The sequence below is a fragment of the Colius striatus genome, chromosome 25 (genome assembly GCF_028858725.1).
Source record: "Colius striatus isolate bColStr4 chromosome 25, bColStr4.1.hap1, whole genome shotgun sequence".
Lineage (NCBI taxonomy): Eukaryota > Metazoa > Chordata > Aves > Coliiformes > Coliidae > Colius > Colius striatus.
Window position 1 is genome coordinate 2,067,914 of NC_084783.1, and position 14,130 is coordinate 2,082,043.

Here is a 14,130-nt window from a genome sequence, read left to right on the forward strand (position 1 = left end):
GGGGCAAAGAGCCAGCAGTGATGGCAGCTACCCAGGGCATGGGTGAACATAGAATGACAGAGGGGTGAGGGTTGTAAGGGCCCTGCAGAGCTGCTCCAGCCCCAGCCCCTGCTCAAGCAGCTTCCCCTGGCTCAGGGGCACAGGAACGTGTCCAGGTGGGGTTGGAAACCTCCTGAGAAGGAGCCTCCACACCCTCCCTGGGCAGCCTGGGCCAGGGCTCCCTCACCTCAGCACCAAAGGGCTTTCTCCTCCTGTGCCAGGGGCACTGCCTGTGTGCCAGCCTGTGCCTGGTACCCCTTGTCCTGCCACTGGCCAGCACAGAGAGCAGCATCAGCTCATCCTCCTGAAACCCACCCTTTAAGCACTTAGAAGTGTTAATAAGCTCCTCCATTAGTCTTCTCCAGGCTGAAGAGCCCCAGGTTTCACAGCCTTTCCTCATCAGAGAGATGTGCCAGTCCCCTAATCATCATCATCATCATCATCACCATCCCCTGACCATTACCAGATGCTGAGATGAACCTTGTGCTCTCCTGCACATCCCATTCCTGAAGCACCAGTGGCTTCACACACAAAGCATCTCTCTGGGTGCTTTGAGGCACCCTGATGGCTCCCAGCCAACAAGGGCTGTGGTTCCCTTTGCTTTTCCCTGCTTCTATTTGCATCCTTTGCCTTTACTTCTGTATCTCTGAAGGGAATCATTTCATGGGGCACCTTTTCCTGCTCTGGGTTCAAATTAACTGGATACTACAACCTGCAAATCTAACCACAGCAACAGTAAAGGGAAAAGGGTTTCAAATACCTTCTGTGTGAGTCTCCCAGGAGCTGCAGACTTGAGGAAACACCTTCTCTCCTTCCAAAGAGGCTGCTCTTCCTTTTAAGCTCTCTCAAGACCGGAGCCATGAGCTCCTGCCCTGGCAGAAGAGGCTCAGTGCTGGTGAGAAGTGGTTGAAGTGAGACCCTTCCAAAGCTCTGCTGAGCAGGGATGGTTTAAAACTGGCTCCTGGCAGAGCAACTCCTGCTCTTTGTGCCTGAGAAGTGTGGGAGAGGGATACAGGCAGATGGGGTGAGAAGCAGCTCTCCTTGGAAAAACTCAGCCAAGCCCTGGCTCGTTAAAGGGTGAGGGAGCAACACAGTGACAGCCCCTGTCCTGATGTCCAAAGAGCTTTGGCTGAGTTTGGAGGAACCTGTCTGTTGGTGCCCCATGCCCTGAGCACAGAGCAAACAGCATTTAGCTGGGTCTGATGTTGATTCTTGCTTGCAGCTGCCAGGGGCTTGGCAAAACTCTGCTGCTCACACCTCTCCCCCTGCTTCCACCTGCCTGTCACCACAGGGGTCATAAAGCAGCATCCTTCCTCCTTGATGTGGGGGAGCTCCTGCCTGCTTTGCACTGGATGAAGGAAGTTTGATGCTTGTTTGATTCTCAGCCCATCCCTTCCAGCCTCTTTGCTGTAGGACACATCCCTGTCACCTCTGTGCCAGCGCAGGGAACTGCCTCCTCCACCTCCCCCTCCCACCCTCCTCATTTTTCAGCACAGCTTTGCTTGAAACAATGGCCCAGCCTGTAAGCCAGGAATGTTTTGCAGTGTGGCAGAGCAGAGCAGGGCCTCCTTCCCAATTCATCACTAATGCAGGAACGCCAAGTCCTTCCTGGCTGCAGCCAGCACGAGATAAAAGCTAAAAGAGGCATCAATAATTAAAACCCACTCAGAGCTGGTAAGTGCAAACAGGAGCCAACACACAGATCGAAGGCAGGGCCAGAGACCAGAGTCTTGTCAGCTGCTTGGGTTGTTTTGAGGGCTCCCACATGGCTTTTGTGGGCAATCCCCACCCCCCAGTGCAGGTCTGTGCTGAGGAGGTGTCTGTGGCACAGCGGGGTGACAGTGGCACCAGCTCTGTGGTAGGAGAGAGCCCCCCAATCCCAGCTCCTGTGTGTGATTTGCTTTGCTCTGGGGACATGTGGCCTTCAAGAGATGGTGACAGCATTGGGGGCCTGTGGTTTGGTCCCAGGGTTGTGGCTCAAGGTACTGGAGAAACCTTCATTCCCAGCACTGCTTTGGCTCAGCTCTTGCTGACCTGCTGCCAATCCCTTCCCTTGGTTTTCTTTCTCATCTCACACTCATTCCAGGGCACACTCCAGCCAGTATAATGCCCCTGTTTGTGCCAGCTGCTGCTACCAGTGCCCAGGGACATCCACATCGTGTGAGGGTGCCAGGAAGCAGCTTCTGCTGACTTCAAAGCTCCTCATTCAAGGATGAAAGCAAGAAGCTGAAAATGAGATGGTTTGGAAACATCCAGGTCATATTTGCTCTCTGCTTCTCCAGGCCAGGCAAACTCCTTGGTTGAGTCCTGGAAGATCTGAAGCTTCTAAATCTGCTGACCCTGGTTCAGTTCCCTACCCTCACCTCCAAACAGCCCCACTGACACCAAAACCTGCCAAAAATATCCTGCCCAGGCTTGAGCTTGCTGCTGTGCTTAAACCTGGGCCCTGAACCCACCTGCAGCTGAGGATACAGATGCAGGGAAGCAGTCTGTAAGGAATGAGGCATCCCTTGGCTCTGTGGGGAGATGCAACAGAACCCTCAGGATGCTGGGGGCTGGAAGGGCCCTGCAGAGCTCATCCAGCCCAACCCCCTGCTAAAGCAGCTTCCCCTCCATCAGGTCATACATTTTATTTGCTTGGAGCTCCCAAGTGTCCCAAAGCTCAGGCTTCCTTGGTTTCACCACTGGTTATAAGGAGCAGAAGCTGTTTGCAGCACTCACCTCTCACTCCTGGCATAGATTTCCAATGCCCTCATCCTCTGTGGCTCTTCCAAGGGCTGTTGCTACCAGGCAAAAGTGTGTGGCTGCTGTGGGGAGCTGCTGGGTCCCCACTGAGCATCCTGAGCCCAGCTTTGCTGGTTGGTCTCAGACACATCTTGCTTCTTGTCCCTCAGCCCAGAGGGAAGAGTTGGATTTGCATCCAGAGGCCTGTGGGTGCAAAGGGTTAACCACAGTTGTTTTCTCCCCAGGCACATGCTGAAGCAAATGAATCTCCAGGTTGCAGGCTGTCCTGCTCCAGGGGCCACGTCAATCATTAACAGAGGGTGATGAAGACACGTGTGACATCCATCATTCAGGAGCTGCCTGGTCCAGGTTTACCTGTGTCACTCTCCAAGCCAGGAGAGCACAAAAACTGCCTCAGGAAAAGGGATCATTCCCTCTTTTGATTTATTTTGGGGGTCAGGAGTTTGGAGAAAGGCTGCAAAGTCTCTCAGTCTCTCCTTTGCAACCCCACCTGAAATGGTTGGCAGCTTTTGAAAGAAAACCCCACTTTGCTTCAACAAAGACACCAGTGCAACTCCCTCCCTGAGCCAACAAACCCCCAAGAAGTGATCCAAAACTCTAAACTGGGATTCAAATGGGTAGAGTCATGTGTGCCAGAGCATTGATTCACACACATGTACACACACAGATGAAGGGAAGGCTTTTGGTAAGGTCTTTGGAGTTGAGGTGAAGGGGTAGTGGCCATCCCTGCCTGTGGTACTGGATCTGCACAGGGATGCCCACAGCATCATGGAATCAGCCATGGTTTGGGTTGGAAAGGGTCTGAAAGGTTCAAGAAGAGAAGGGAAAGAGCTGGAAGGGGCTGGTTCCTCACCTGAGGGCTGTTTGGGCTGGAGGATTGGAACCCAGGCAGCCTATCCACTGCCAGCACAGCGGATGGTGTGGGACAGGGAGGGCAGGGAGAGCCTCTGGTGCCCACCACCCTGTCTGCAAGTAAAGAACACGATTAATAAAAGATTGAGATGAAATGTGAGGCATTAAATATTTACCCTCGTGCCTGCCTGTGCCATGCCCAGGTACAGCTGGCTCCTGCAATATTGAAACGCTGCTCCCCACTCTCCCTTTAACTGGCCCAAATGCCGGGGCAGGCTGAGGCTGGTGGCGGTGAGGAGGGATCGGGAAGGGCTCGGGAGGATCGAGAGGGGCTCGGGGGGATCGGCTGGGGCTCGGGGGGATCGGCTGGGGCTCGGAGAGCTGTCGGGGCAGACTGCAGGGAGCTGCCCCGGTACGCGGGAGCCGGTGCCCGGAGCTGCCGTTGGGTGCCGGGGGCTCGTTTGGGGCAGGATCACGACCCGGCCACGGCCCCACCGGGGGTGTCGCGGCGCTGGCGAGAGGCTGCGGCGGCCTCCGCTCCCCCTCGGCTCCCGGCTCCGCGCTGCTCCTGCGGCCCGGCCCCGCCGCGGCTGCGATCGCGCCGCTCCCCGGCAGCGCTGAGCGCCCCGACCCCGGCGGTTCCCTTCCCCCCGCCCCAGGCCCCGGCGGCGGCTCCGGGAGCGTCGGGGCCGCGACCCCCGGCCCTCAGCGCCGCCGTCCCACGTTACTTTGACTGGCAGGCGGCGGCCGCCGCAACGCCTTATGGGCCGTGTGGTCCGTCCTCCGGCGCCGCCCGCAGCGGGAGCCGCGTCCGCCCGGCGCCTCTGGGCCGCGACCCGCCTGAGGGGCCCGAGCGCCGCTGCCCCGGCCCCGCGGAGCGCAGCGGGCGAGACGGGCCGGGCCCGGGCGGCCTCCGCAGAGCGCGGAACGGCGGGCGGGCAACTACAACTCCCAGCGTGCCCCGCGGCGCCGCCGCTGGGCGGGGCCTCTGCCGCCCGCTCGTTTCTCATTGGCCTTTGCGGTGCGTGGCGTCACGAACCCATGTGGGAACGGGGCACGGCGATTGGTTGACGCTCCAGCAGCCAGCAGCCAATCGCGGGTGCTGCCGGCGCCGCTCGGGGCTGGGAGGCTGCTTAAGGTGGAGCGGGGCGGCCGGAGCCGCTGCGGGACGGGACAGCGGCGGCCTGAGCAGGACCGGACCCGGACCCGTCCCGTCCCAGTCCGACCCGGCCAGATCCGATCCGACCCGTCTCGAGCCGATCCATCCCATTCGATCCGATCAGTCCCGTCCCATCCCGACCTGACCCGACCCGTCCGGACCTGTCCCGGTCCATCCAGATCCCATCCGTCTCGATCCGATCCGACCCGTTCCAATCCGATCCGTCCAGATCCGACCCGACCCGTTCCGTTTCGATCCGATCCAATCCGATTCATTCCATCCTATCCGATCCATCCCATCCCATTCGGATCCGACTCGTCCCGTCCCGATCCGATCCATTCCATCCTATCCGACCCGACCCGTCCCGGTCTTATCCATCCCGTCCCGATCCGATCCGACCCGTTCCAATCCGATCCGTCCAGATCCGACCCGACCCGACCCATTCCGATCCGATCCGTCCCGTCCCATTCGGATCCGACCCGTTCCAATCCGATCCATCCCGTTCCAATCCGATCCGTCCAGATCCGACCCGACCCGTCCCGAACCGATCCGATCCATTCCATCCTATCCGATCCGTCCCATCCCATTCCGACCCGTCCCGTCCCGATCTGATCCATCCCGTCTCAATCCGATCCGTCCCGTCCCGAGCAGGTCCCGCGGCCCTTCCCGCCGCATGGCACGGGGGTCGGGCAGAGCCCCTCCAGCGGTGCCGTTGATGGTGTCCGTGTCCCGCCCCGCCGGTGCCGTGTTTGCCCGCGGCGCCGGGACGGTGGCTGTGACCGGCTGCTCTCGCTGTGACCGGCTGCTCTCCTCGTGCCTGTCGGGGCAGGACCCCGGGAGCAGCCGCATCTGCGAGTGAAGCCGGGCTGAGAGACGAGAGGGAACGGTGGCCCGGGGCGAGGGAGGGGCGCGGGCAGGCTCAGGGGTCTCGGGGGGCTGCGGGGGGCTGCGGCAGCGGTGGCTGCGGCGTTTGCCGTCCGGTTCTGTTCAACCTCTCCTCCGGTATCGCCGGGACAGCTGAGCCTGAGCGCAACGGGAATGCCGGTAGCAGCCGTGATGTCGGCGGAGCCCCGGTGCCCCTCACGTCCCGCCGCGATCCGCCTTGTCCAGCGGCTGCCGGGACCCGAGAGCCGGGCGGCAGCTCCGGTAGACGGGACCGACGGGACCCCGCCGCTGCCACCCGGCCGCCCGTTCCCGCCTCGTCCCCGCCCCCGTCTCCCCAGACCCCTCCCTCCAGCCAGGGCAGCCCTTCAAGTGCTCGGTCCCTCCTGCGAGAGCATCTTTGGAATGTGCTGAGGCCCCGTGATGGAGAGTGGGAACTGGAGAGATGGGGCAGGAGATCCTGGGCTGGGAATGAAAAGCTCTTTGCAGCCTCAAACTGGAACGTGAGGAGCTGGGGAATGAGGAGATGAAGAGACATCACGTGTTGGGGAGCTTCCCCTTCCCTGTCCCCCACAAAGCATCCCTGAGTACCACCCTGCAGTGAGCTGAGGCAGCCACTCCACCCAAAAAGGCCAATGTCCTCCCCAAGACACCCCTTCCAGGAGGAATGGCTGGCCCAGGGCTGGCCTGGGAGGGTACAGGAGTTAGAAAGGAGTTCATTGTTATTCCTAGCAAGGGCTGACTCTTTGCTGCTGGTGGCTGCTGCCACTTGCTGCTGCTTGAGACCAGGAGACCACAGGTTTTGCCTCTTATTCTCTTCCTTTGGTTTCTCTCATTGGCATTTTAAGACATCTCCTCCCTCCTCCCTGTCTGTCTCCCAGGTGAGGAGTGTCTCGGAAGTGACACCCCCCCCCAAGGCACCCAGCAGAGCTCAGCAGCACCCATTCTGACAACTGCTGAGCCCCTTTGCAGGCCAGTCCCTCACACAGAGCCATTACAGCTGCACAGGGATGAGGGAGCTCACATCTCCATCCCTGGCCTCTACCTCACAGCCCCCATGCTCTGGCCCAGACCCACCTCACTTACCTGCTTGTGCATGTCAATGTTTGGCCTGTAGGTCATCTCATAGTGCTGAGAACACAGATATGAGCTCTGAGGCTTTGGAACAAGCCAGATCCAGGTCTTTTGCTGGCAGCCCTGGCCCTGCACACCTACCTCCCCTCCCTGGAGCAGTTCCCTGGGGGCCCAGATACAGAAGAGAAGGAAAGAGCAGGAACTGAACCCCAGAGGCAAAAGGATTGTCTTTTCCTTTGTGATCTTTTCCTTTCCCAAAGCCAGAGGGGTGTTTTCACCCTTCCCTGGTTCTCCTTTTGTCCCAGCATTCATTTGCTTTCCCTCTTCAGATTTATCAATCCAGTCATCACGGGCTCTCTGCCAGGGAAATTAGTTTGGACCAATGCCTGACAAAGTGGCAAGTCAACTGCCATATTCCTCCAGCTGGCTCAGCCCCTCAGAGTTTGCTCCTTTTGTTAGCAAGGAGTGTTGTAGAGCCTGTGGACGTGCTCTTGCCAGCCCCACATGCTCTGAGCTCTGATGGCACTGGGACACATGGGTGGAACTGGCATCCAGGGGTGACTGGAGTCACACAGCGCCAGGAGGTGACAGTGGCCAAGTGGTTGAGCACAGGGATCTCCTGAGTCTGTCTCCTGGCTCTGTGTGGGCTGGAGAGGCTCAGGAGAGGGGGGTATCTCTGTGCCACATGGGCATTGGGGTGATTCAGGCAGCAGCCAGGACCTGAGGGTGCCCAGGAGGGTGCTGGTGGCCACTGATGTGCCCTGGAGCATGGGCAGTCTTTGAGCACTTTCCCTTTGTTCTTTGCTGGCTTTGTGCAGTGCTTTGACCTCTCTACAATGCTGGCAGGGATTGTCAGAAACCTGAGAGGAGAAATCCCTCTGAAGAGCAGCCAATCCCTCTGGCAGTGCCAGGGTGGCTTTGCAGGGGGTGGGAGGATCATGTTTGCCCCAGGTGGTGAAGGTTTCCTTTTGGAGAGGCCAGAGCTGGAAGCCACAGCCCCTTTTCCTTCCCTTGGGGCCACAAGAGTCTGTCTCTAACTGCAGCCTGAGGACAGGACACACCAGGTCCTGGGCATTTCTTTGCTGCAAGGTAGAGAGCAGGTAGTCAGGGGGTTCTCTGAAGAGCAGAGAGATCCAGGAGTGGTCAGAGTCATGCAGGGCCAGGAGACAACCAAATGAGAGAGCCCTGACCCCCCCTGGGTCTGTCTCCTGGCTCTGTGTGGGCAGGGGATGCTCAGAGGAGGGGGATGCCTCTGGCTGGGGTGGGAGGGAGGAAGGGCAGAGCAGCTCCCATCACCAGTGCCATGAGGAAGGGCTGAATTCATCCCCCCCTGGCTTCATCTCCCTGGATTCATTTTCTGGTTCAGGGAGAGCACAAGCAGTGAGTTGATGGCTCACTGCCAGTGCCTGTGGCTTGGGTTCTCCTCCTTCCCTGCCAGCTTGCCCACTGGCTGCCAGAGCCACAGCCCACAAAGCCAAAGCTGGGTTTGGGCTGAGCAAAGCCAGCTGGGCTGTGAAAGGACTGACAGCTCAGAGCTCAGCTTGGCCTGGAGCCATGGAGGGATTTAGGAGCTGGGTTCCCTCTCCTGTGCTTCAGAGTGGGGGGAGGGATCTGACAGCCTGGGAGGGTCTCACAGCCCTGGGCACAGTCCTCCCTTGGCAGCAGCTTGGGAAATCCCAGCAGGGCCACAGAGGCAGCAGGAGGATTTACACCAAGCAGGGATGGGTGGGGAAAGCTTAACTCCTCTGCAGAGGCTGTGTGTGGCATCAGGATGCTCTGCTCTCCTCTGGAAGGGGCCAGTTGGGGCTCAGAGCCCTCCCAACCCTGCTGATACCTGCTGCTTCTTTCAGGCAGAGGTTGTCAAGAGCCTGGGTGCCATTTGCACTCAAATCACACCCTTCCTGCTGCAGGAGGTAAGGAGGGAGGCAAGGGATGTGCACCAAGCTTCTGTTGAGGCCCTCAGGACAGGGTGAACCCTTGACCTTCCTTCCATTGACCTTCTTTCCCTTCACCACCTTGTTGGAAGATGGTTCTGTATCATTATCTGAACACCACCAGTCTCTCTTTCTCTTTAGTGAAACATATTCTGGCCAACTCTGACCAGTCAAAGAACAACCCCCTTCCCAATCTTCCTTGGCATCCTGGGGGGGATCCAGGAGACTAATCCAAACTAACCCCAGCAAATGCTCTGGAGCAGCTTCAGCTTGGTTTGGTTCCTTCTCTTCACCAGAGCTCTCCTTTTCCTTTCTTGCTTGAATCTTGTGTCAAGGTGAATGTAGCAGACACTCAGAAAACTACCCAGGGGAAGGATGATGCCAGTCCCTGCCTGTGCAGTGTCCTGTGGAGGGTGAGGGGGTGTTTGGATGGGGGATGTTCAGTAGCAAAGCAGGACCCAGCCTGCAGTGACCACCCAGTTGTCACCTTGGCTGACAGCTTGTGCTGAGCTGCACAGAGGATCCCTTTTGTGCTCCCTGGAGAAACATCTCCCCACCTACCCCTGTCTGGATTGGCTCATCTGCTGTGTGTCAGGATCACATCTGTGGTTTGGAGGTTCTTGAGGTGTCCTGGGTGGAAGGGACAGGCAATGGGACCCATCTGTGCAGCCTCAGCAGCTCTGCTCCCCTCCTCATCCTCCTCTTGGTGTTACACCTCATCCCTTTGTGCTTTGCACCACAATCCATGCTGGAGCTGAGGGGTTCCTGCCATCCTCCTGGATCCAGAACCACTTGCTCTTTCTCTCTCAGCAGCAGCAGCTTCAGCACCTCTTCTGCCACACATCTCCCATCCCACAGACACCTCACAGCCCTCCAGCCTGAGCTGGGCCAGCAGCACCTCAGGGCTCTTTTGCCCTCTCAGGGATATGGATGGTACAGTCTCAGCTGGATGCCAAGGAGGACAAAGTGGCCCAGGATGGGGTGACCAGAGGGAAGGGGAAGCAGCAGAGCTGGAGGTGCACCCAAAGGTGCAGAGGCAGTGCTGGGAGGGATGCTGCTGCCTGTTTCCCAGGGCTCCTCCATGCTCCCTGGGAACAGCAAGAACAGCCAATGGCAGCTCCAGCTACTGAAACATTTGCAGCCCCAAGAGTCTGACTCTATTTCTGACCAAGGGAAGAGCTGCTGTGCAGTGCTGCTGTTGCAGCAGTGTGAGCACTGGCTGTGTGAGCCCCCAGACTGCAGGGAAGCTGAGCTCTGGGCACATGGAGTGTGCACACATGGCACTTTCCTGCTCCCCTGGCTCTTTCCAGTGTGTGACATCCCCACCTCAAAGAAACTTTCTCAACTTACCTGGTATAAACCTTGGTGTGAAGATCTCATGCCCAAGGACTTGGAGGGAGAACACAATTGGTAGAAACTGGGGGAGGCACAAAGCCTGTGATTTGGGCAAAGCAAAGCCTTGTTGTGTGTGTGGTGCCTTGCAAATAGCACTAATCCCTCATCCTTAGGGGTGCCTCTTCCCATCAGGATCACCAAGTGCTTTCCAAACATCATCAATGTTTAATCATCATGAAATCAGTGCTCTGGATGCTACTGGCAAGCCTGGGCCAAATGGATACCACCAGCCAAACCTTGCTGGTGGCTTGTTGCTGTTGAAGGAGAAGCTGCCTTGAGCTCAAATCCTCTTTTGCAAGAGCAGGAACATTGGTGGGGGGAGGTTTGCAGTTAGGAAGAGTGAAGCAGAGGCAGGGAATTAGGGCAGAGAGGGCTCTGGGCATCAGGGCAGCTCTACAGACTAGAACCAGGCAGTAACATTTAGCAGCTGTAGTGATGCTCCTGTGGGGAAGGAACTGAGTGCTCCTGATGTCCCCAGTTCAGGGTCTGGAAAGGCTGTAGGGACAGGAGCCAACAGTAACAGCCCAGTTGGGTACTGGAGGGGGTTTGTGTTTGTTTCCTACTCACCCAGTTTCCTTTGGAAGGTTTCCAGGTGGTGGAACCAGCAGTAGGAAGCTGTTGGTGTGGCTGCCTTGTGCTCCCCTACACAGGTGTCCATGGTTTTCATTCTGGCCCTTGTTTCTTTAAGGATGGCCTTCCCCCAAGGAGAAAAATCAGCTCCAGAAAGAGGATGAAAACAGGCTGTGCTGTGCCTGCCTTAACCCTTCGAGCCCCAGGCAGCCTGTGCTTCCAGCAGCAAGCTCCAGCTGAGCCCAGCTCAGAGCTGCTCCCTCCCAGGGGCACCCAGCCTGGCAAAAGCACCTAGAGACACCCAGAGTCATTCCTTCAAATAACACAAAATAGAAGGTAAATGCTGTGTATGGCTTGGGGTTAATCCCTGGTGCTTGTGCTGGAGTTTGCTGGAGCTGGTGTGGAGCAAGCTGAGCCAGGGCTGAAGTGCTGATGGCAAGCACTTGGTCCCTCTCCCTCCCCCTTTCCCCAGCTCCCTGCTGATTTAACCTTGGAGCAGCCACCCTCATCTCCTGACACTCTCCTCACTCCTTTTGCCAGCAGAGCCTGGGACCAGTTTGTTCTCTGTAAATCCTGATGCAATCAGGAGTGAAAACTCAGCCCAGGAGGGGGGTTATTTCAGACATCCCCTGCCCAGCCCATAACCCTCTGCCAGGCTTTGCCCTGGCACTTCTTCCCTCAGCTCAGGGAGCTGGAGCCATCTGGTTGTGCTTGTCAAAAAGCCTCAGAGGGTGTCCAAGGAGGATTTCTTAGTGTGGCTTCCCAAGAAAACAGGGATTCAGGAGGTCTCAGCTGTCCCTCTGGGTTTGTTCCCCCTTGGCAGCTTTGGACCCATCTCCACATCCAAGGAAGAGATTCCACAGCTAGAGGGAATTCCTTGAAAGCAGGTATGTGGCTGGAGATGCCCCTGAGGAAGGCTGATGTGCTCCCCTCCTGCCAGACAGCAGGGGATCTGTGCTGCAAATGGGCCAAGTGGGAAATGGGGTGATTATGGTTTAGCCCATGTGCTGCCATCACCCCTCTCTGCTCCCCACCTGGGTACTTGGGGCACAGCCTCTGCAGGAACAGCCTCTTCATCTCCTACAAGGACCTGCCTGGATGCCCTCCCTGCTGCTGCCTGAGCTCCAGAGTACACCCTGAGCCCAATAAATCAGGGCTGTGTCTGGGCCAGTTGCCTTGATGCATGGGCAAGTGGCCAGGCTCTCCCTCCATGGGGCCCTGGCAGCCCCCAGAGTCACTTGGAGCATGTCCAACGTGTTCCAGGAGAGACACAGAGCTGGATACTGGCTCCTGGGAAGAGCTGTGGGTGCAGGGAGCCCAAATGCAGGGAGGGGCACCCAAGGGGGCATCAGTGTGCTTGGGGTTTGGGGCAATGCCAAGCTGGGGCTGGCAGGCACAGAGGCTTTATCTTCTCCAGGCTCTTTGCAGCTCTCTCCCTTGGCAAGCCCTGGCTGGAGGATTCCCAGGAATGTTTTGTTGCCTGACCTTTCCAAAAGCAAACAGAGCCCAGAGGTAGCTGAGCTGTCCCCTGTCTGGTGGCAGCCTGAGGCCAGGCTCCAGCAGCAGCAGGGACTCAGGTTTGTGGGGCCAAGTTGGGGTCACCACAGAATCCTTTGGGTTGGCAAAGCCCTGGAGGTGCTGCAGCCCCAGCCCTGCCCTCACCCTGCCCAGCCCAGCACTGAGCCACAGCCCTCAGCACCTCAGCTCCAGGGCTTTGGGATCCCTCCAGGGCTGGGCACTCCCCCAGCTCCCTGGGCAGCCTGGCACAGGGGCTCACACCCCTCTCAGGGAAACAGTTCTGCCTCAGCTCCAACCTCAACCTCCCCTGGGGCAACTCCAGCCCCTCTCCTCTTGTCTTATTCCTAGAGAGAAGAGCCTGACCCTCAGCTCCCTGCAGCCTCCTGCCAGGGAGTGTCAGAGAGTGCTGCTGTCCCCCCTCAGCCTCCTCTTCTCCAGCCTCAACACCCCCATTCCCTCCCCTTGCCAGGATAACCCCAGCCCATCATGAACCCCAGCTGTGTGACTCCCTTCCCAGGCTCTGTGGCTGCAGTAAGCCAGAGCTGCAGCTCCTGTGACAGGCAGGGGAAAGAAGGGTTAAGGAGCCTCTCCCTTGGGGACCAATTGGCATTGATCTTCACAGGCTTGCAGTCAGGTAGGAGAGGAGAAGGGAGAGATGATGGCTGTGTTGTGCAGGATGCATCACCCCTGTGATCCCATATACACTGAGGTACCTCCTCCAGCCATCACCCAGGGGACAGGCAGCATCTTTTCTGCTCCATGTATCAAGGCTCTTCATCCTTTTGTGCTGGAAACAATCAGCCCTGGGGGAGCCCTGGCAAGGGGGGATTTTCTCCACAACCCCTAGTACAAACAGTCCTGGGAAGGTCAAGGAGCTGTGCCCCCAAAATTGCCACCTGGGCTGCTGTGGGAGGAAGGGGCAGCCCCTTTGGTTTGTCCAACTGGTTTGCAGGAGGGTGAGGGACTGTAGCTGACCCCACTGAGTTGCATCCTCATCCTCTGAGCAGTGAGTGGGGGGTGAGAGTGGATCTGAGACACCTCTGTGGCTGTTGGCAACATCCTTCACCCTGCTCAGCCCCATCCTGCTCCCCAGGCTGCTGGCTCCTGCAGCACCAGGGTTAAGGTGAAGTAAACACCTCTCTGATGGGATTTTCCACTCTGTCAATGGGTTGTTATCTCCCCAAGGGGAGGATCTGCTCTCCAGCAGCTCAGAGACTCCCTCATACAGTTGTTTTGGTTGGAAAAGCCCTTTAAGCTACTTGAACCCAACCTCTCCCCTCACCCTGCCAAGCCCATGGCCCTCAGCACCTCAGCTCAGGTGGGCAGCAGATAAACATGAGCAGCAACGTGTCCTCATGGGCAAGAGCCAATGGCAGCCTGGGGGCAGCAAGGAGAGTGGGGGCAGCAGGTTGAGGGAGGTTCTGCTGCCCCTCTGAGGCCTCAGCTGCAGTCCTGTGCCCAGTTCTGGGCTCCCCAGTTGCAGAGAGACAGGGAACTGCTGGAGAGAGGCCAGTGCAGGGACACCAAGATGCTGAGGGGATGGAACATGTGTGTGAGGAGGAAAGGCTGCAGCCCTGGGGCTGTTCAACTGGAGAAGAGAAGGCTGAGCTCAGGGGGATCTCAGCAGTGCTGATCAGTCCCTGCAGGGTGGGTGTCAGGAGGATGGGGCCAGTGTTTGCTGTGTGGTGGCCAGTGGCAGGACAAGGGGTACCAGGCACAGGCTGGCACACAGGCAGTGCCCCTGGCACAGGAGCAAGTCCTTTGGTGCTGAGGTGAGGGAGCCCTGGCCCAGGCTGCCCAGGGAGGGTGTGGAGGCTCCTTCTCAGGAGGTTTCCAACCCCACCTGGACACGTTCCTGTGCCCCTGAGCCAGGGGAAGCTGCTGGAGCAGGGGCTGGAGCAGCTCTGCAGGGATTCTGTGCAATCCCCAATACAAGCCCTGTGTCACCCCAACCTTCCCCAT

At 58.3% G+C, this 14,130-nt stretch overlaps 1 long non-coding RNA gene across 1 annotated transcript; it reads right to left on the minus strand.

Annotated features, from left to right (window-relative positions):
- Window positions 1-366: 366 nt before the first annotated feature.
- On the minus strand, window positions 367-4,493 carry LOC133627823 (uncharacterized). The gene is made up of 4 exons (XR_009820414.1): window positions 4,365-4,493; window positions 3,638-3,750; window positions 2,761-2,967; window positions 367-1,028 (listed from the first exon to the last, which is right to left on the minus strand). It is a non-coding gene; the product is annotated as an uncharacterized LOC133627823 (long non-coding RNA).
- Between the last annotated feature and the right edge of the window lie 9,637 nt (window positions 4,494-14,130).